Genomic DNA, 23,352 nt, shown 5'->3' with positions numbered 1-23,352 from the left:
TGATGTTAGACTTTGCAGGCTGATTCATCTTTGTTTTAGTGATGTAAAATAAACAGTTGGAGAAGAAAACAAAAAGACATTATTTTCTAATGTGGGAAGGTGCAGGACTTTCACAGGTGCTTATGATTTTGACTTATTGACTTGGTTTTACACAAGGGATACAATTAACACGTGATTAGTTTGTTTCTTTTTTTATTGTTTGGTGGTTTTTAAGGTAAAACTGTTTTCATTGTTTGATTTCAGGTCCAGAGTGAAAGACAAAAAGATACACATCTTTACTTGCCAGGTTCAGCTCTGGAGATCATGTTGCTGAAGGAGAACCAAAGAGGGTCATAATTGGCAAACTGTCTCAAATCACTCCTTAACTACACATTCCTTCATCTGGGTTTCATTCACAACTTCTTTCACCCCAAACATATTTACAGTTTTGGAGGCTGAGTCCTGTTAAATTGCACCATTGGTAGCTCCTCCACATGCAGAGACCGTACTTGATCTAGAGTGCAGAAACCACAGAGTCTAAATTGAAAAACATCCCTTTCCTCCCACTTTAAGTGCTGGACAATCCTGCTCACTGGCAGAGGAAGAGAGGGATGATTTTCCTTTGAAGGAAGCAGCTTAAGAAACCATGGCGATACAGTCTGAGAGCAGACAGACACTTTTTGGCTGTGTTGAATTTTTATCTGCAATTTGCATTAGGCTTTGTCTGTTTAGGAGCAATAGTAAGGGAGACACTTCTGAATCCAGATCTTTACCATAACATCTCCTGTCACTTTCATCCATCTCAGTATCTGTGGGTTCTTTCTTTTCTATAATCAAGTACAACTTGTAGAATAATAGTTATTACCTCACGAGACAGATAGGAAGCTTAATTAAATAAAGGCTGATTATCAGAAACTTGGAGCATGTGCAGAGCCTGTTTGCTATAGCTTTTCTATTCCTAAAGCTTTTCTGCAGATCAAGCCTGGGCTGTACAAGAAGTGATATGAATCATCTGTATCAAAAGAAATATGACTCATTCAAGGCAGAACCATCCATGACCACAAACAAGACATTATTTTGATAATGAGAGATTTATAGAGGAGACACAGAGAGAAGGATCTCCTGGTTCTTTTAATCCAGCCCCTCTTCTAGGCCCCTGCACAATCTCCTTAAAAATGCAATAATCCTCACTTGAACATCTTGATTGAGAAGGACTAGCCAGCAATTCATACAAGATAGAAAGCAGATGAGCCTCCGTCATTTTTACACCTAAACTCAAACCAGACTTCATCAAGTTCCTCTGTTCTTTTACTGCTGGTTGCAAGCTGAGACTGGAAGTGGAAATGCCACAGCATCCCAAAGATGGGCAGCATTTGTGACGGGATTAGAAGCAGATGTTGAAGAAATCTCTGAAGAGATGATCTTCTCACAGAAATTTAAACATTTTTTTCACAATGCAAGCCCAAGACTTCAAGAAACAGGTGTATGCAGCCTCCACTCCAAAAGAGCTCTGTTTAAAATATCTTTTGTGGCATTTCCAACAACTCCATAGTCATTGGAAATATCCTGGAGTATCTCACAGGGATGAGGACCAACATGTGAGTCACTAACCCAAGTCATCAGTGTACCTTGATTTTAACTGCCCAACAGAAGGTAAGTTAAACCCAGTCTAGTGAAGGCACCCTGCCCACATCAGGGGCTTGAAACAAGATCATCTTTAAGCTTCCTTCAAACTCAAAGCCCCATCCAACCTGGCCTTGAACACCCTCAGGGATGGGAATGTGTCTCAAGCTAAGAACAGAGATCCATCCCTCTCTTGTATCATGGTCCTTCTTTGTGGTATCAAATTGGTTGTTGAGTCAAAATTCTTATTACATTTTAATTTCCATGGAACTTAATCGATTTATTGGCATCCAGTTGTGAAGTTAACTGCACTGAAGATTGTTCAGCTTCTGTGGTGAGACAACAAGTAACTATTGTGACTCAAACATGGTCAAATAGAGAAATCCATTGTAGAGTCTCATTTTAAAAAATGGAAGCCATAGGTGGGATTCATCTTACCTGAGTGTGTTTAAAGTCTAGATGACTTTAGTCATGCTAACACACCTAAAGGTGCAGTGGTTACTTGCAATTAAAATTGTAAGTTTCCCAACTAAGAAAAAAATACTCTTTCAGCAAGTCTTTCATCTCAGCTATGTTAAATGCATATTTTAGGTCTATTGAGCTCAGAATTATCTGTCTTCCCTACTGTATACTAAAAGACTCCATTACAACCTCCCTAAATTTAGACTTTGAAACTATAAACACCTAAATTCCATCTGAAAAAAGCACTGAGGCATAATTTAACACCTTAACTCTAACAAAAAACCTGGCTGCAAACATCTTCTGACAGGATACTTACAATAAGATATTTGTTCATGGAAAACTATTTTTTTAAAGAAAAAAATTAAGAATGAATGAGTTATATTGAAAGTTTTATGAGTCTACAAGGAGCTAACAGAACATAACATTTTGACTCAAGGGTTTTTTAAGGGTGATCAAACCAAATGGGTATTAAGTGAGGATACTGTAAACACATTCATAAAATATTATTTCTTTCTACGTGTGCATTATCATTATGGTTTCCATATACCTAAGTATCAGTATTTTTGCCTTGAATTCTTGCAAAATCTCAGAGTGCTTTATAGTGATTGATTGATTGATTTATTGATTGATTGACTGATTAATTAAATGTAGCTCAAACTCATTCTCTTGGATAGAACCCATTTGGTGGGTTCCCTAAAGTATGGAGTCCCTTATGGTTGGTGAAGAAGTGGGGGGGAAAAGGAAATATCTTTTTGCCTCCTGCTTTGCCCCCACAAAGACACTTTCATAGGGCACACAGGGCTCAGGCTACAGTTTTTCATCCCAATCCTTTTGACCAGTTACCTGTGAATATCTGAACTGCTGGTGGAAGGGTTCATGAAATGAAGAGTGACTTCACACTCCACCAAGCACATTGCTTTAAAATAAATAGATACTCCACTCCCATTAACTAAAGCCAAAAGGGACTCGAAAACAAATTTCATTTCCTAAACAACTGGAGATTTTTCATTAGATTTGAGGTATTTCTATCTCTGAGGGACATGTGATGCTCATCTCACTAATACCTATTAAAGGTGGCACTAAAGTCAGTGTTAAGGACTTGGACCAAGCCAGTCTTCCAGTTTCTGTGTATGAATTCAATACCAAAGTAGGAACTTCTAGACAGGGATTCACTCCATCCTAAAGCAGGTTGTTTGTTGATTAAACAGGACTAGGAGTCTAATCTATACACAACCAGCATGAAGAGAGCTTAATCCCTTCAAAAACAATCAGCTACTGCTATAATGCAAGTCTTACCCAAATTAAATCAGGCTATTTTAGTACCAAGTCAACCAGACCACTTGTTTCAAGCCCAAATAAACATCTCCAGTAACAACCAAAACCAAATGTGAGAATTACCAACATAAACGCTCATTTCGATAAAAAAATAAATCCCTGTATTCTAAGGCTGTTTGGCTTAAATCAAACAACCAGCTAACCTTTGAACCAGCACTGGGAAGTTTCCATTCCAATGAGAGATTTAGGAATCCATGCCAACAACCTACACTCCATCCCCAGTTGGCAGGAGGTTGGCAGGGATACAAAAAAACATGTTAACAATGCTGCTTTTTTTCTATATATACAGTAAACCTTATGTGTATCAACACACTTGTTTAAACAGCTTTTTGAATCTGACTCACAATCTTCATGAATACATAAAAAGTTCCAGATGTTAAAATGTCCCAGGACGTGCATTTTAACCAACTTTGTTCTGCATTTGTAGCCTGACATGCAAAGAGGGCATATTGATTAGAATTACTGGCATACTTACTGCTTCAGCTTTCCTGCTTCCTACTGAGTGGTATTTGCCATGGAATGACTTGTCTTTGTGCTATTTATTCCTAGCACGCTGCTCTTGGGATCTTGGATGCTTTGGAAATTCCCTTTTCAGCAGCAGCTGGAGAGTTGAAAAGGGAAGAAAGAAAAAAGAAGGGGGAAAAGCAGTCTGAGACTTCACAGGTGCAGTAAGGGTGAGGTTCAGGGGAGGAAGAGAAGCGGGTGAGGAGAAAATGTGTTTTCCCTTCTCTGCCTTTACAGGAGCTGACCAGACAATGCTCATGTCGGTGCTGAGCTAGCTCACCTTTGGCATGTCCATGCCAGAGCCCTTGCACCAGTGCTAAGTCATTGTTTACTTTAACTCTTGCCCATTATTAAATTTAAGACTTGGAATCCCCTGTAGCCATTTGCTTTCATTAACAGTGAGCGTGTGTGCACAGCCAGAAAATCCAGGACCTGGGAGGAACACACTGCAAATATTACAGCTTCAGCAAATACCCAATAGAAGTGAGGTATCCTGGATGATTTGCATGACAATTATCATAAAAGCTTAGTGGAGCTTAAAATCAGATTTTGTGATTCTTTCTGACCTTGCTTGCATTGATGTCATACCAATGGCACATTTCTGACTTTGGTTTAGCTACTTCTGAACATGAATAAATAAAGTTTAGATGGATCTTTTTGAAGTGTCCAAATTATTCTGTTATTAAAAAGGATGAAGCACGTAGCTCAAGGTCTGTAAAGGGTTGACGGATCCTGTGCTCCTCTGTACTTGGAGTGACATCTTCAAATCTTATCCAGTTCATTTATTGCAAACACCCAAAAGAGGCTCCACAGAAAGCAGCAGGTACTCACTTGATGGAGTAACCCAAATGATGATATTTCAGCTCCCTCATGAGTCCCTGGCACCATCAGGACTGACAAAGAGCTCTCCGGGGACCATGTGCATGCTTTACTCTGTGACTTCTCAGTTAACAGTGCATACATGATGACAGGAGCAGGAGTCTCCCATCCCAGCACACAAGCCAGTTGCAAAGCAATTTTGCCTCTTTTTCCCCTGGTCCCATAAAATTTGCATTCCTCCCTCCAGAACAGCCTGTGCCTCATGTTAGGAGTGAAGGATAAGTCTCTATTTCCTTTATTTTCCTTCTTTGCCCCAAATCTCCTGGTATAGAATAGATTTTGACATGGAAGATGCCTTCTGGGCAAGGCAAACCATGTGTTCTTCAGGACCACAATGTTTTAGCTGAACTCACTCTGGCAGAGTTAGGAACAGCCTGTTCAAGCCTGGCTTGGACCCCTGACACCATGGGTGTCCACAGCAGCAGCTGACTCAGCGGGGACACACATCCCCAGGTATAATTTAGGGATAAATGAGAGGTGGGCAGGCAGGAGGAGCTTCATGAACTTGGCTGCAGCTGTAAGTGCAGGGTCAGGGGTGGGATAAAATAACCTACATTTAACCTACATTTATCCTCTCACCTTCAACTTTTTGGGTTTCTGTTTAAAATTAAATATAAGTGGAAGCTGGAACCCTCTCTCTTCTCCACTGGCAGTGTTGGCTACTTCCCATAGCAGGATATTTAATATTTCAAGAGCCACAGGCACCTGTATGCTAAAAGCAACACTGAAGTACCTTTACCTCTAATTGAAACCCACTTCCCTTTATCACTGAGTGACACTTTATGTATTTGCTTGCTTGGCTTCATCTGGCAGTGCCAAAATACAGGCAATAGGATTTAGGTGTTATCCAAGTGGAGGGAATGTGGCCTCCTGCTCCAAGATTTTGCCTAATAATGACAGCAAAAGGACAGATGATGGAGAACACTGTAGCAACATCAATAATGCTTAAAAACGTCAGGTGTACCCAGGCCTGAACAGGTTGAACCTTTTGGCTTCTTAATATTTAGATTAGCAATTTAAAGTAGTGAATGCTGCAGAAATTTATTTGGGCTGGTGTTCACCACAGGAATAGTGAATTCACCTCACCCAATTTTAACCATCAGAAAGTCAGACATTCATCTACACTGTTTCATCAGTTGCTGTTACAGCCAGTGGAGAGAGACACAAACCTCCAGAAATGGCCCAATCCATCCCACTGTGAGATGAGCTACTCTCTGGAAGATCCTGTCTGCTTCCATTGACTACTGAGAGATTATCAACAGCTCAGGCGACCATCTTGGGTTTGGAAGCTGCCATCTAGATATGTGACATTCCATGAGACTCATCTCCCCCCCAGATATCCAGGATTCCTTTAAAAATCTCATAATGAGTGTTGTTGCAGTAACAAAGATGCTTTTTCATATTTATGCTTCCCAGCAAGTTTTGGTTTCAAGTGCATCTCTTTTTCTCCAGCAATGATTCACTGTCCTTCTCCTCTTCCCCTGTTTAAACACACATATATGTGCATATATATGCGTATTTCATGTCTAATGCAACATGCATGCATTTTATGGCATTTGATTACATATGAACACGGAATTCTGACAAAGTCTCCAAATTTCTGCACTGAATTCCAGGCATGGAATACTTTTTGTATGAACTATTCATGGAATGATGGAATGGTTTGAGTTGGAAGGGTCATTAAAACTCATCCAGTTCCAAATCCCCTGCCATGGGCAGCAACACCTTCCACTTGTAAAGGTTGCTCAGACCAGGGAAAACTGCTGGAAATAAAAGCCTTAAAAATATATGATTAATTTTATATGCTTGAGAGTTATTTTTAAACCACCATCCCCCAGGTGCTCTAGTTGGCTTCTTCTGGCATACTTGAGTCATGTAAAATTTTGAACCACTCTCATCTCTTCTTCCAAACTAAAGTCAGCTGAAGCTTTTAAAGTTCACACTTCAAATTACCTTCTTGTCTGTCGAATCTTATAAATGTTCTAATCTATAGCTTGTGCTTCTGACCCATGGACAGTGTCAGGTGCACAGTTAAAATAATCAGCTTTTATCATCACTTGAAACCAGAAATAAAAACAAACAAAACCAAAACAACAATAAAACCCACGCAAAGACAAAAACAAAACAAAAAAACCCAAAGACAAAAAAAAAAAAAGGAGAAAATACATGCACATTCTGTTTATAATATCAGATGGAGTTTTTTTGTTGGTTTTTTTTTTCAGGAAAATAAATTACCAGATAAATAGCTTACTTGGATACTAAACAGATTAGCCTTTCATGCCATTTAAAGGGAGAAAACTACTTTGTAACAGGAAAATTATTTTTATATCTCCTATCTCACCTGGTGCATTTCCCTTCCATTCTACTGATAATCCCAACATACTTTTTATTAAGAGCAATTCCAGACCCCATTATTGTTCCAAGTTCTGACATTCACATAGGAAATGAAAAACTGCCCTAACCTTCCTTCCTGCTCATAAAGTCCTGGAAGAGGTGGATAAGACCACAGAATCTTTTGACTTAGGGTGGAAGGGTTTTTGTTTTTTTTTTTTTCTGCATTTGCATAAATCCCCCAGGCAGGCAGGAAGAGACAATATTTCAAACCCAATCCCAAATATTTCATTTGGAGCGGTTATCTCATAATTACAGAGCTGCAGCCAATTAGCAAAAATAGAAACTTGTGGAATAATTCTGTGCTGTTAGAGATGGAGGAAGGGATGGAGCTTTTGGGCTTTAACATGTATTATATGCAGATCTACACTCCTGGACAAAACCATGCAGTCCCACAGAGTGACCGATGATTCCTTTGCCTGGGGGGCACACACACCCTGGACACATTGATCCAAACACCTTTTCCTTGTGGAGAAGTTTTCTGTTGTGAGACAACCACTGCTGCCATGGTGATTTAATAAAACAATGAGATGTTATGGGCAATCTGAGGCACTGGCTTTATTTGCCCACCAAAAATGCATTGAGAATTTGGAGATAATATAATTGTCTTTGGCAAGGAATTATCATCCACATGCAGAACTTCCCTGGATAATTGTAGGGGGTAAAAGCCATTTTTTAGCATCACCTGACCCTCAGAATATGTAGTAACAAGAACCCCCAGTACTGTGTGGGCCCAGAGCACAGTGAGGTGAGGATGCAACTCTGGGTATCTGCAACTCCTGCTGAGAAACTTCCTTTAAAAACCCCTCAGACTCCTAACTCCTGCACCAGCAGACTGGATTTGGTGATTCAAGGTTATTCCTGCCTCATGTCTTATTCTTGAAGGTTTCCAACCCACTAATTTGCTGCTCTGCCACATGCTACTTCTGTTTGCAGGACACAGACTGCTCCAGCGTTGTACAGGTGAGTACTGGAGGCCATGGTGAGGAGGGGATGGGGGCAGAACTTTTCCATCTTCATTATATACTTATCATTTATGGATCAGATATGTCCTGTGGTAACTCTCCAAATAAGCAGACCTTAGGAGTTGGACTTGGTAATCCTTGTGAGTCCCTTCCAGCTCAGGATATCTTAATATTGTAACCTCTGCAGCAATTTTTGCAAGTGAAAATTTGGGTATGTTTTTCCTCACCTTAAGATCAGACCCTATCCCTGAGGGGGATAAGAGGATTCCTTATGATTAATGGACTTCAGGCCAAACAAAAGTGTAAGGGATTATCTCATACAGTCTAAAATGTCCCCTCACCACTTCCCAGGCTCAGGAATGAGTCTCAAAACTTGGCTGTGTCTACTGTAGGTTATAGGCAGAGCTGCCACAAGCACAGGATGTTTCCAATTCTCTGTGCCATACAAACATCTCCGCTGCAAACCTCTGGTTCAAACAACTTATAAGGTCTCCGGAGAAAACTTAGAGCCCCTTCCAGTGCCTAAAGGGTCTCCAAGAGAGCTGGAGAGGGACTTCAGACAAGGGATGGAGGGACAGGACAAGGGGGGATGGCTTCCTACTGCCAAAGGGCAGAGTTAGATAAAATATAGGGAGAAATTCTTTGCTGTGAGGGTGGAGAAGCCCTGGCACAGGGTGCCCAGAGAAGCTGTGGCTGCCCCATCCCTGGAAATGTCCTAGGCCAGGCTGGACGGGGCTTGGAGCAACCTGGGATAGTGGAAGGTGTCCCTGCCCATGGCAGTGGGGTGGAATGAGATGAGCTTTAAGGTCTCTTACAAATGAACCCACCCTATGATGCCATGGGTAATGTCTTGAAGTGACTTTCCTAAATCACATACACGCAAGTATGTGGATCCCAGTTTTGCACAGAGATTCTATGTAAAAGGATGAGCAAATTTACCCTCCTGTGTCAGCTCAAAGCCAGCTGAAAGAAACAATTCAAATTATCAACTGTTTCTGTATGAGATCCTTGATGTAGAAGTGCCATGTCACACTGCTGGCAGTCTATCACTTCATGTGTCAGTCCCCTTGAAACAAGCTGGATCTCTGGATGTAGTTGGATAAAAGGCAGGGAAAGCCTGCAGTTTCCTGGATACCGCACAGTGTAGGACTGTGGTTTATTCCTGTGGGTTTATTCCTGAAATGGGTAAAGATGCTGAAGGTCATGTCCAGTACAAATATGTCAAAGTAGAGCATATAAAGTGCTCCTGCCCATCAGCTTTGCTCAACTGCAGGAAGCCCACCTGTGGGTGTTTCCAGCCCTGTCTACACTGATGGTGTTTCTGCCTAATAATAAATTGGCCCTGTGTGGTTATCATCAGAATTCTACTTGGATCCTTCCAAAATTAGCTTTTTTTTTCCTTTTTTTTTCTTCATATATGTACTACAAGGAAAGTTATTTACACAAGGCTAATAAAATCGCATCCTTGAAGGAAGTCTTGTGTCACATTGGTTCTAGCCTATCTCAAAAGGAATATTCTGTGTTACATCAAAAGGCTAAAACTGTGAATCAACTACTTTACACTGAACAGCACTGAAAAAATTAAGGACAGGCCCTTTTTTCTACTGAATCAATTATAATTTTGCTCCTGATTGACATAAAAGCTGAATTAGACTTCATAACTACTTCCCTGAGTACTTTAATAGCCAACCCTGTGTCTTTATAATGCCTGTATTTATATGGCTTATTCATTTAACTACATCCTTTCCCCTTCATTTATGTTACAAATAAACAGAAATTGTTGAGCTGATGCCTAAAAAAAAAAAGTAAATATTTTCTACAGTAACAACTGAAAAATAGGATTCTCCTCTGGCCCTGCATTTATTAAGGATAAATTGGGTCCAGTGATTTTTATTACACTCATTATAAAACAGACCACACACTAGTTTCTTTTAGAAATGTTTTATCGGGGTTTTAAATTTATTAGCATGGCTCCTAGGACCTGTAGCACCTTAGGATGTACAGAGGGTGTCTACTGAAGGGTTTCACCCTTTCCACTCCTGATTTGTTCCAAAAAAATGCATTTACTGGTGTGATTGCAAAGAGGTGGATATGGAAGCATTGTGTGCTGCAGCCTGACACCAGAAGGTGTGATATTGTCTATTTTTGCATCAAAGTCACCCAAATGAAGAATAATCTGCCCCATATGGATACTGATATGACTCGATTGTGCCATTTGGGCCAGATGCCAAGGAAGTGGGGTCTGATAGCTCCAAGCTGTCTGCTGTGGAGGATGGACTCATAACTCCTTATGTTACAAATATTTGAGTTTCCCACTGTTTGAATCTTTCTTTTTTTCTTCTTTTCCTGAAGTCCAGGAAGGCTCACTGGAATGGACAAAACCTGGCATATTTTTCTTCTTTCTTGTGAAGCTTTTCTGGTGCTCCTCCCGCATCTTCAAGCAAAATGAGAGTTGGCTAAATGCCACCCTGCTTAAAAAAAAAAATAGAATGTGAAAGCAAAGAAAAAATGAAGCGGATAAAAGAGAAAAGAGGGTAGAACAATAAAAATTGGGAAAACTAAGATCTAGAATAACATAATTAACAAAGTGAGAAGATTCAGAAGGTACTAAAACAGCCTGTAATTTTTTCACATTTAATTTTAAGTTAGTAGAAAGAAAGAGGAATCAAGACAGAAAAGTCAAGTAATCCTTACAGTGACCTTACTGGTGCTTTTCCTTAGATCCAGGTCACACTTCAACTCTTCCCTGTGCCCTGCATCATGTCACTCTGCTAGATGGCAGAGCAATGAGTGAGTTGGAGTGTAAAAGCAAACCAAAAAGGTGTTGTGTGACGGTGTTCACAGGGGTTTTCGAATTGGGGAAGAGACGAGGACCTGACTCCATGTTTCAGAAGTCTTGATTTATTATTTTATTATATATATGACATTAAAACTATACTAAAAGAATAGAAGAAAAGGTTTCATCAGAAGGCTGGCTAAGAATAGAATAGCAAAGAATGGTAACAAAGGTTTGTGACTTGGCTCTCTGTCCAAGCCAGCTGGGCTGTGATTGGCCATTAATTACAAACATCCAACATGGACCAATCACAGATGCACCTGTTGCATTCCACAGCAGCAGATAATCAATGTTTACATTTTGTTCCTGAGGCCTCTCAGCTTCTCAGGAGGAAAAATCCTAAGGAAAGGATTTTTCATAAAAGATGTCTGTGGCAGTGTTGATGTCTGCACAAATGCTAAATGTTGGTGTAACCACGTGAAAACTGCTGCTCCATGGATCTCACAAGGTGCAAAGGGAGAGCCTGGTGTGCCTCTGGCTGGGGACACAGCCAGGCCAGGCTGAAGTCACACACAGACTGTTGTGTAGGTGCTTCAGGACCCTGCCAAAACAATATCTATAAATGCAATATATGGTTTCAGACCATGGATCGTGGCCAGCCCATGGAAAACCCGCTCACATTTCAGCCTGCAGGTTAACCAGGGAGATTTGAGGGAAGGAGAGACCCCTGTCCCCATTTCTGGTGGGGCTGCCATAAGTCCTGCTGCACTTTACACCCCCAGAGACCATGGGGAAAGGAAAAAACACCTCACAAACTTTCAGCTGGTGAGTGCATCAGGAAAGCCTCTCCCTCTCTCACTGCCACCATTCACTCCCAGAGTTACATTCTCTAAAAACTTTTCACGTGGCCTGAGAAAGGCCTGGCCAGTTCTTCTCTTTTCCCCATAATAAGAAAGAGCAGAAGAAACTTTGCAGTTTATGGACGCAATAATCTCATTAAAGCTTCACCATGGCTTCCAGAAGTTTTAATAAACCAGCTGGCTAATCACAATAATCTCCCTCCCCCCCTCCACTTTATGGAAAGATCCTGCGGTCAGGAAATATAAAACTCTCAACACATTGACCACAGCAAGGATTACAGCCTCATGCAGTGACACTTTTCCAACTGGAGATCTTGTGTGCTGCACAAACCTCAAACAACCTCATAAACAAGTTTGAAGCAGACCTAAAGCCAGGCTTGCCAAGGAGAACATCAAGAGTGATTCTGTTAATGAGGTCTGGCTGGAGCTGAAACACCTCTCCTAAGTGTGTTATTTTTAATCAAGTCATTTCCAACAGGAACCTTTATGGGAGTGTGCACTGATTCATTCCTTAAAATTCACACTTGAAGGCCCCAGTCTTGGGCCACTGATGTCACCAAAGGCTGTGGCAGTGGTGGGTGGGTGTTGAAGCAGACACCACGCTCAGTGACTCAACACCCACAGCTCAGACCTGAATCCATGTCCTCAGACTCTCCCAACCTCAGAGAAGGCTGGGAACATAATCCAAGGGCTTTCCTCTACAACAGAGAAGAGCATTAATCACAAATCAGAGAACTATCAAAGGGATGGAGCACTTCGATGGAGACAGACTGGAAGAGCCTGGAGAAGACTTTGGGGTGACCTCATTGCAGCCTTCCTGTACTTGAACAGGGCTTGTAAGAGATGGAGAGAGACTTTCCACATGAGCAGATAGTGACAGGACAAGGGGGAATGGGTGTAAAACTATTATCTCTCCTAAAAGACGAGAGATCATGTCACTTCCAACCCAAATCATTATCTCTGTTAAAAGATGAGAGATGGTGTCACTTCCAGTCCATAACCACTTCTATTCAAAGTGTACCTGAATTAAGAGTTGGTTGTTTGTTTTTTTTTTTTTTTTTGCCAGAAAAAATGAGATTTAGGTTAGTGTCCTGCTCCACCTGAGAGATTTTGGGCCCCTGTCTCCCTATAAAGCCCTTTAAACCACCAGGCTAATTTATGAAAAAAGAATCTCACCTCCTCATGCTGCAATTAAGTGACTGTGAAACTAGGAGAGAGGAAACAGAAAATGAGTCTGATTTCCCTTTGTACCCCCCTCGACCTGTCTTTGTATTACAAACAGTGGCAAGTGTTGAATGTGGAGACCACATCCAAAGACTCTCTGCTGCTGATAGACATTGTGTGCTCCTCCTGTGGCAGCAGAGCAACACCAAGCACCTGTCATGGTGTCAGAAGTTTGACTCCAAAGATGCTGGGAAACTTGAGCTCATGTCTCACCTGTTAGGCCTCAAAGGCTGAATCCTCCTAGGTCAAACAAGTTAAATCCCCTTGCACAGAAAAGCACAGCACCGGGAAGGAGAAAATTCTGCAGTGGTGACAAGACTGCTAGAAAAATGCAATTTTTTTGTCTGAAGACTTCAAAATTCTTCTCAGCATAAATTGAGCAGCAAAACTCATCTTTTTGCCACTTATCTCTGCCTAATTTAGCAATTTATCAGATACAGCCTCTTAGTTCTTTGAGGGCATCACTAGGCAGAAAAGGCAGTTCATAATATCTTCTTTGAGTCCTCTGGGTGTCTGCAAAGTCCACTGAGAAACAAAGATATAGAAATTATGCTCTTCAAGCCAATCTAGGTATTCAGGTCATGGTGACTCAAGGCACCCACTGGAAGTTCTTTCTATCCATGTAGAGGCAACCTTTGCAATATTTACAGGTGTCTAGTCAAGTAAAATCTAGTGCAATTCTAGTGAAGTTAATCCAGTGAGATTAACTTCAATCCTTAGCAAACAACCAGAATTTGGCTCTCTATCTCCATTTATGAACATTAAAAATGAGAGTTAAAGCAGCTGCTCAGGTGGAGGTGAGAAAATACAGCATTTTTCCTCATTCTCATGCCATGTCTCTCACTCAGCCACATTGTTTCTCTAAAGGTTTTCTACTCCTGGAAATTTACTATTTCTGGATAATGGTTCCCAAGTAGTTGCTTAATTAAAGCCCCCATGTAGCCCATTTTATTCCAGAATTCTGGAATAGCTATTCTGGTAAATTCTGAAGTGTCAAGAAGCCCTAAGGCATGAGAAGTGTATGCCTGTCTCAACGAGAAGTTGTTAAAAGGAAGGTGAAAATAATAGGAAACTTTAATATATTGGTAAAAGCCAAAGAGTGTCTGGCTGGTAACATCACTTTAAATCATTCTGGCACACAAACAACTGGAGCTAAACAACTAGTTTGGAGGGGAAAAGGAGGATTGAATTAATGCACCTTTTTTTTTTTTGATTCACACATGGTCTTCAAGGTTGCAGTTTAGTCATTATCTGAATTAACACTCCAAATAATTTCTTGGAGGCATCTCAGTCTCAGGTCTATGAGCTGTTGATTGTATGTGTTTGATACATGAAAATCAAGCTGTGCTAATTAGTTTTGATTTTACATATAGTTTATGATGTGTTAGCTCTTTGCCTTGATTGGATTAATGCAGCTCTTAGAAGCACATGTTACACACACATAAAAAAAGAGTATTTTCAAGTACCTCTGACACAAATATTGGAAATTCCTAACAGTTGTTGGAAATTCCTTGTTTGTGCAAATTTTCCTGCAGTAACTTACAGATTAAACTGTACATTAAAGAATATGGGGGAAAAAGGGGGAAAAACCCATGGAGTATTTTATTTGAGCAAGATTTTGCAGACTATCCCAGCACTGCTTACTACTGGGTTCATTAATTGCATCCACTGGTTTTGTAGCCCTTGTTGTTGGCACCGAGAGTCCTCTGCTCACACACCAGCCCCATCACACACACACTCTGACCTTCAGCTTCAATCACGCCCTCCTGCCTGCACTAACATGAACTCACTCAGACACTTTCACATTGGCTTACGTGCCCAACTCCTGGCACTCACATCCAGTTATGTCCAGAGTGTTACACCCACACTTAATTACAATCACACCCTCACACTCCCCATCCAGTTACACCACCAGGGCTGCCCACCTCCCCCCACGGTCAATTATCATCAGATGTGATTAAACCTGCAGCTCTGCACCTATAATCCTCCACTGGCATTCACATCCACTTATGCTCAACAGCCCTCCCTGGGATGCACGTCTGCTCGTCACATCCATGCACGCATGGAAACACCAGGCTCCTTCTTTCATTCTGACAGTGAAGTGGGATTTTTTTTTAATTTTCCTTTTAGTGGCACAAAGAACACTCAGTTCCTACTGAGGAACAGAAAGATTTGCTGTTCTTTAGACTTGCCCTCACCTTGAATCTTTATTTTATACTCCTGAAGAATGTATGAAGTGATGGTTTTTATTTTCGTTTTTGGCATGACATTAAATCAAGGCACCATTACACAAAATGCTGCGTACTTGAAACAAAAGGCAGTACCAGCACTGTAAATTTGGGCTGTGTCTTTCATCTGGGGAGAGTGATGGAGCTTCTTATGGAGGAATGTAGTCACCTCCTCAATCCTCTGTTGCATCCAGGGAATATTACAAAAGCAAATTTCTGATGTTCCCTGACACATGTACTAGAACCCATCAAGCAGCCTGCAGGCACCTGAGGTGGTCCATACAAATAATCCCCTCTGCACGGCTGCATGGCCTTCCTGAGCAGCTGCTGATGAGCAGGTGAAATCCTTCTTCTCCCAAATTCAGCAAAAGGGTTTTTCAGTGATCACAGACCCAGACGTGTCCAAGGCCAGGTTGGATGGACATCCCAATAATGCGGCCTGGTGGAACATTCCCAGACCATGGCAGGGGAGTTGGAACAGCATAACCTTCAAGGACACTTCCAACCCAAACCATTCCATGATTCCTTGCCTCTATAACCTCTCTCTTAAGCCTATCATGTATCATGTCTTCATGAAGACAAGACCCACCTCAGAGGTGTGTGAAGCTCACACAAATGTTAACAATAAATCAGGGAGGCAATGAGACTGGTTTCACCAGGTGCATTCAATTCCAGGAACACTAACCACAGCCATGAATATTGATAAAAGATCAGTAAGAAAAGAGGATAGAAGAAAATGTTGTGTTCAGACATTTCAGAAGCATAAAGAGAGAAGGCTTATCTGTCCCAACCCATGTGCACCCACATGCACAGACATCACATTATTTTTTTCAGTATTTAAAACCCACAGTCAGTATGAACCAGACTTAAGAGGAAGCTCTGAGAATCTGAGGTTGTTTCTAAAGCAGGTTTTGATTTAGGAAGATAAGGAAAAGCTCTGATTAAGAAGCCAAATTTCCAAATGTATGTTTCTGAAAGAGACTTGGACTGGAGTTTTTATTAATCAGGACAAGATCCCAACAAAATTCACTCCTAGAAGTAGTGGCAGGTGGTGGGAGAAAGGAAAAAGAAGAACAAAAAAAGAAAAATAACATAACCAAAACCATCCAAACCTAAAACACCCTGCAGGACGAGACAGAGTCTATGGATAAATGCCTGCCATCACAATAGGATGCACATGGACTGCTCAAAAATGCCTGTGCAGGAAGCCAGGCCACAAATAAAACAAGACATATGGTGTGGGGTTGAATTGGCCACTTTTTATTAAATAAGCAATTGATCCACATCAAGTAACTCTAAATCATTTAGGAGGTCTTTGTTGATTTTGACCAGAACTAATATGTGCAGATAACCTGCACTTGGCACATATCATCCCCTGAAAATCTACCACCCACCAGAAATCCCAATTCTGTGTGTCCCAGAGGGGCAGGACAGCAGAGGAGAGACAAGGTAGGGAGAGACACAAAAAGAGGGAACAATCTCTTTTCATCATCCAAACATCTTCAGGACTGTCCAAACATCTTCAGGACTGTCCAAGCCTGAAGAGATGCAAACCACGGAGGGGGACACACCTGTGTCAGGGTCACAGTGATGGCACCCTCATCCCACACCCACCCCTGTGTGCTCTGCCCACCATTCCATGCAGGGACTAAAATACCACGACTGCTCCTGACATAACTCCTGGCAAAGCCAACAGAAGGAGGTTATAAAAATATGGAGGGTTAAATGCATCCTGCCATGTCCTCATGGAAAGATTAAAAGCCAGATTTTTGCCACAACCTAATAACTTTAAAGATATAACAGAAATTGTAATGCAGCATAGAAAAATTAGAAATTGTTTCACCACAGCTTTGTCATAATCAACAAAGATCACAATAACAAGACAGAAAGAATATTTTGACCAAACACCTTGCAAAGCTCTTGTGTTTGAAGAGGGTGAGATTCAAGTTTGGCTGCTGTGAATACTCCCATGATTATTGTGGCTTCAGATAAGTTGTCTTGCTGCAATGTTCTTGTATGACTTTTATAAGTCAGAGGTATTTTAATCAACATTTTTCCAAGCTGCTGTTGGCTGCTTGCTCCTCATTCGTTTTCAGGACCTCATCTTTTAACCACCATTATTCTAAAGCCACGCTAAGTGCCAGCACTCCGTAGTCACCACTCTCACACATCCTACAGAAATTGAAGCATTTTGGAAAATCCAATACTGACATAACTGAGATAGCACCTGTGAGCTTCTGCCATACTTAAGGCAAGGTTAAGGTCAAGTGGCAAAGATCTGGGTTCCAAAGAATGAAAAGCTTTATGGTGACAGTAAGGATTACAATTCAATCATTTGCTGGGGACATGAAAAAATTTTAATTGTCACTCTCTAGGAGGTGTATTCTGCTTCTCAGCTGATGATCCACCATCATATTTTGATTTTTCTTCAAAATACGAAAACGCTTTCAGAGTAGCATTTTTCTGGAGGCTTGGTCCTCAAAGACAAGACCCAGCCCTGCGGGTCCATCAGGATCTCAGCAGAAATTCTGTGGCACCACTGGCATCCCAGTGCTCAGTTAACTTTCTCTTGAGAGGGTTTTTGTGGATTTACACCCAAAATTATCAATGTCTGATGTTTGTAGTGGGCTCATTTCTCATGGTGTAAAGGAAGGCAGAAAAATCATGCAGCACAACATATGCCATTATTAAAACAAAAACTATTATCAGGATAGAGCAGGGAGAGCAACTTTGCAATAAAAAAGATCCCAATCCACATTTTGAGTTCACACCTCTCAAACAGCTTGTGGGAAAATAGTAACAGCGACAACAATAAACACAGGAGCAACAAAAATGTGGAATCCCAATGCTTGTGCCCACAGTGAGAATAAAAAATGCAAAGCCTGGGCCACCTCGCCTTTAATTTCCTAACTGCTGTTTTGTAAGGCTGTGTCATGCTTCTCAGTTCAAACACGCTTTGGCTCTTTATTATTCATGGGCCTTTTTCTCAGTCAGTGGTGTTGAATAATAAAACAGCCCAGGATCAAATGGGCCAATTCTCCACGCCTGACACCAACTGCTACTGTTCGCTGGGCTCTGCCAAGCGTTGCCTCTGATAATGAGTGGGATTTGGTTAAACAGTAAATTAATGAATAATGAAATATCCAGGTTGATCAGTTAGAGAGCACGCTTGCTTTGCCCCCGGCCAAGTGCTCGGGGCAGAAATTACTCTCAAACGGCACTTGCCTGTGTGCTGGGCTGGATAACTATTTTACAGCCTATTGCTTGACAGGATGTTGGGAAGGGGGCGAGGGGAAGGGGGGAAGTCGGGGAAGCAGAGCGGGCAGAGCAATCTCCTTATCACCCCGCATGGAGGGGAGAAGGGGCCGCTTTGGGGTTGTGCAGACCCCCCTAGAAACGGGAGAGAGTTGCAGGATTGAAGGAGGTGGTGATGAAGGGAAAAGGATCCCTCTTAGGTCTTCCTCCCTCTTCTCCTGGCTTTTTTATTATTATATCTGTAATGGCATCATCATCATCATCATCATCATCATTTTATTATTATAATTATTATTTACTAGTCGGGATTACCGATATCATTGGGGTTAGCCCAAATTTCCCCCCCCCCCCCCCCATTCCCCATCACTGTCAATTCTCCCTTTCCATCAGCCCTGTCCGAGCGTGTTTCAGAGCGGGGCCATCCCTCCCGGCAGGGTTTGGAGCCCAGACTGCAGAAGGAGCCTCCCGCAGCCTGTGTCAGGTGTTTCGGACAAATAAAAGAGCCTGTGAAAGGCTCTGCCTGCACGGGACGGGGCACAGAAACAGAGAGATGGAAAAGGCAATGAGGAGGAGAGCAGGAAACAGCCCTGAACCCTTCATTTTAATAACCCCGTACCTTTCATTTTCTGCATCGGGAGAAATAAGTAGCTGTGAAATATTTCCCGCAGGTCAGTAACACAAGCACATGTAAATACACAAACACACAGGCACGATTTTTACCGCTGAAGAAAGGGGAAAAGCCCTCCTTGATGGGCACACGCAGGGCTGTACCTCAGCCCAGGGTTTTTATTTGGGGTGCTGGTGTTGCTCCACATCAGCGAGAAAACCACTACAATTATCACCTTTTATCCAGACGGGGAACTCTCTGTAAACACTTGCCTTTTTTTCCTTTTTTTTTTTTTTTTTTTTTTTTTAATGGTTATTCTTTCCAAACTTTCCAAACAAGCCCAAACTCCTAAGCCAGCGCAAGGAGGGTGAGGAAAAACTATACATACATACAAAAATAAAAGAAGGGAGTAGAAACCCCATCTCTTTCCAGGTCGGGGCTCAGCTGCTTTCGCTCATGTCACTCCCAAGTTAAAGTTTAGAGAAACCTGTGAAGGTAAGGGGAAGGAGATCCCGGCTCTGCCTCGGCCATCGGCCCCGTCCTCCCCCGGCAGCTGCCGGGGCACGGAAAAGCCTCCAGGCTCCGGCTGCGATGGCAAAATCCCGGGAATTCGGGGTTGGAGGGGTTTAACCACAGCCTCCTCCAGTGTCTCCGTCTCCATTCATCGGCGCTGTGTGAGTGCAGAGATGAGCAGGCGGCTCTGGGGCAGGTTAGAGCCCGCGTTTGCTTCATTTCTCACATTCGCCCTCTCATCTTAATAGCAAAGTCCAGAACTTTTCGTTTTCAAGTGTTTCGCTGCGTTCCCTCCTACTCTCCGATTTAAAAAGCATTTTTTACTCCGGACTATTTCCGTGAAAACCATTTACCCAAAAAAATGTTTTCTAGCCCCGTTTGCAGCTCTCCCACCACCATCCCCACCCTCTTCCCATCATTACCAATTATTACACTGTGATTTTCTATACAGAGCTGGAATCAGGCTCCCTTTTTCCCCGCCAAGACAGGTTCCACTCTGCACTGGAATAAAGCGGAGTTTAGGGGTGTGCGGGGCTATTCTCACCCCTATTCTTTTTGAGAAAATTGCAGCTTTCGGTTAAGTTGCTGGGAATTTCACAGGAGAAAAAAAAAACCTGCCAAGTGATGCTTTGTGCACGAAGATAAACTACTGTCAGTGCTGATTTCATGAGGCAAAAAATCTTCCCTGGTACTTTGACGGATTTTTACAAGGAAAATAAATGCTCACACTCATTTCATTCACATTGGTGTTTTAAACTATTAAAACTATAGATATAATTGCAATTTTAGAGGATGCTCCTAGTAAATCTCGACGAGCACTGATTTATCACCTGGATGGAGCCAGAGGTTTTTGTTGAAAAGGAAGTGTTCCTCTGGACCTGAGGAGCGCATCCTCCTCTCACGCTGTCAGGAGATGCGTGAGATTTCGCTGTGTACTTAACAGGACTAATAATGACCCCCACGCTGGGAAACCGTGGAGGTCCAGTGTTTGCCTTTGTATTAAAAAAACACTTTGCAAATTTAGATTTGGGTGGTTTTGGGGTTATTTTGGTTGGGGAGATTTTTTTATATGTTTGTCCCATTCAGAGCCGGAGGGGGTAAAAAGAGTCTGAAAATTCGGGTGAGGAATACATGCGCAAAATCACACATACACATTTAAAAAATATTAATAATAATGTTGTTTGGAGGAGGCTCCAAGTAATTGCGGTCATTTCGTAGTTTTCGGGGTTTTTTTCTTCTTGAAATAAAGCGGAGAGTATAGAGACACTCTTAACTCGTAAACCCCCAGAGATTTATCCCTCCCTGCCCCAGGAAACCTTCGTATAAAGCAGAGGGGGGATTTTGCTGGAAGGGGGATCTGGGCAGCCCTTCCTCCTTTGGGACCCCGGGATGTGCGGGATCAGCAGAGCCCAGCCCTGGGGCAGAGCTCCGGGAGGGACCGGCCCCTTGCACCGGCTGCACGCTCCCGCAAGGGTTAAATTCCGAAAGCATTTTTGTTTTTCCCTTAACTCCTAAAAGGCAGCAGTGGAACCGAGTCTGGAGCTACGCGAAGTTGTGGCACAAAATGCAGCACAAAGTCGCGGTGCAGCTGTGCACAGACACAGATACACTTCCAGCTACGGGGGAAAATATATGTGAGTGCCTGTTTATGAGGCAGACAGAGAAAACGCAGGAATTCGGTGGATATATTGGTGCTGGGGATTATTTAAGACATTTGACTAGTTCCATCATAGGGACACCAGATGTTATTTATGAGGTCTCGTATAAATGTGGGCCATACCATGCAGGTAGGGAGGGAAAAAGGCAGGGAAAAAAGGAGTTCACCCCAAAGGGATGAAAGACAAAACTGGTGTTTATAACGATATAAATCACGCTGAAGTTTTGTAATGGAAACTGGAACTACCTGGAGTTTAAAGGGAGAGAACGGGGCAAGGCTGGAGAGGCGGAGGGAGGGAAGATCCCTGCTGGCCATGGCTGGGAAAGCAGATGGGAACCCAGAGCCCTGGGGAGGGGAGGGGAGGTGGTGCTGAGCTGGGCTGCGGCTGCTGGGCTCGCTGGGGTCACTGCGGCCACTCCTGGGTCTGTCCTGAGCTGGGGAAGATGCCAGGAGGAAGAGCAAGATATAGGTGAATAGATAGGAAGAGAGGGAAAGAGAGAGAGAGAGAAACAGAGAGAGTAAGAAAGAAAGGAAGAGAGGAAGAGAGAAAGAAAGAGAGAAAGAAAGAGAGAAAGAGAGAAAGAGAGAGAGAAAGAGAGAAGAGAGAGAAAGAAAGAAAGAAAGAAAGAAAGAAAGAAAGAAAGAAAGAAAGAAAGAAAGAAAGAAAGAAAGAAAGAAAGAAAGAAAGAAAGAAAGAAAGAAAGAAAGAAAGAAAGAAAGAAAGAAAGAAAGAAAGAAAGAAAGAAAGAAAGAAAGAAAGAAAGAAAGAAAGAAAGAAAGAAAGAAAGAAAGAAAGAAAGAAAGAAAGAAAGAAAGAAAAGAAAAGAAAAGACATCAATCTGATCTTGTCTTGTTGAAGATCTCTGGGAAAATGTAGTAAAGAGGAGATCAGCAGGAACATTCCTGCTTTCCTGACACCGCATTTCCAGAGCTCAGTGTTCAGTGTCCGAGCTGGCGGCACGGCCCGGGAGGAGGACACAGCGCTGCCTCCCGAAGCAGCGAACTGCACTTTGTTATGAACAGACACATGGCTCTGCTTTGGATTTGCAACCCTGACACAGTGGCCGGGAGCCTGGGAAACTCGGGGTGAGCCCTTCCTCCCCCTTTTCTTCGGGTCCCGTTTTAGAGGGAGCCCTCGTGTTCCACAAGCGGGGGCTTCTGCTGAGCTACAGGAGAGCTTTTCCCCGTGCATTTGTTTTTGTTTTGTTTTGGTGTTTTGTTTTATTTTTTGTTGCTGTTTTTTTCGGTTTTTTTTTTTTTTGGGGGGTTTTTTTTTTTTTTTTTTTTTTTTTTTTTTAATAAACTCCTTTTTACATAACTGTTGCACAGTTCCTGAACAACAGAGAAACTTCCCGATCCTCCCCCCTCTCCCTCCAAACAACCTCCCCCCAGACCCAGCTGGGAACAAGGAAGGCTGTTTTTGGAAGGTTTCATGCAAAACATGTGCTCTCCTAAAAATAATACCATCGGTGGTGCGATTAAAACAAAAGCAAACAAAACAAACTGAAAAAGCGTGGCATGCAGCCTGGCTTTAGGGAATCAGCTCCATTCCCAGCCCACCGGCATCCTCACCCCCGCACCTGCCCGCAGCTGGCTCAGAGGGACTGAGGAGGGGAGATTTGGGGCGCTCCCCTCCCTGTAAAGTCCAGGTGAAAATCAGGAAAGGGGAAGAGTGGGGATTCCCTTTGCCCTCTCTCCCCCACCTCGTTCCCCCGTGCTCGGACCCCGGGCGCTGCTGTCCCCGTCCCCCCATCCATCCATCCATCCATCCATCCATCCATCCATCCATCCATCCATCCATCCATCCATCCACCCGCCCGCCCGCCTCCTCCATCCCGGGCCCCACAAACTTGCTCCGGGCGTTTTTGCCATCACACCACGGAGAGAAAGTAGGTCACGGCTGGGTCCAAGCCTGGCTGAGGCCGAGGCAGCCGAGCCTCGAAAGCTTTCCCATAGAACACACTTTGGGGTCGTCGTTTGCAATGTTGTTTGGTTTTGGATTTCTTTTTTTTTTTTTTTTATTATGATGAAGATGATGGTTTATTTTGGACACCGTGGGCGATCAGCTGAGCCGGCTCCTGCAGTCCAAGCTGG

This window comes from Melospiza melodia, chromosome 3, assembly GCF_035770615.1.
Source record: "Melospiza melodia melodia isolate bMelMel2 chromosome 3, bMelMel2.pri, whole genome shotgun sequence".
Classification (NCBI taxonomy): Eukaryota; Metazoa; Chordata; class Aves; order Passeriformes; family Passerellidae; genus Melospiza; species Melospiza melodia.
This window is presented reverse-complemented; position numbering follows the sequence as displayed.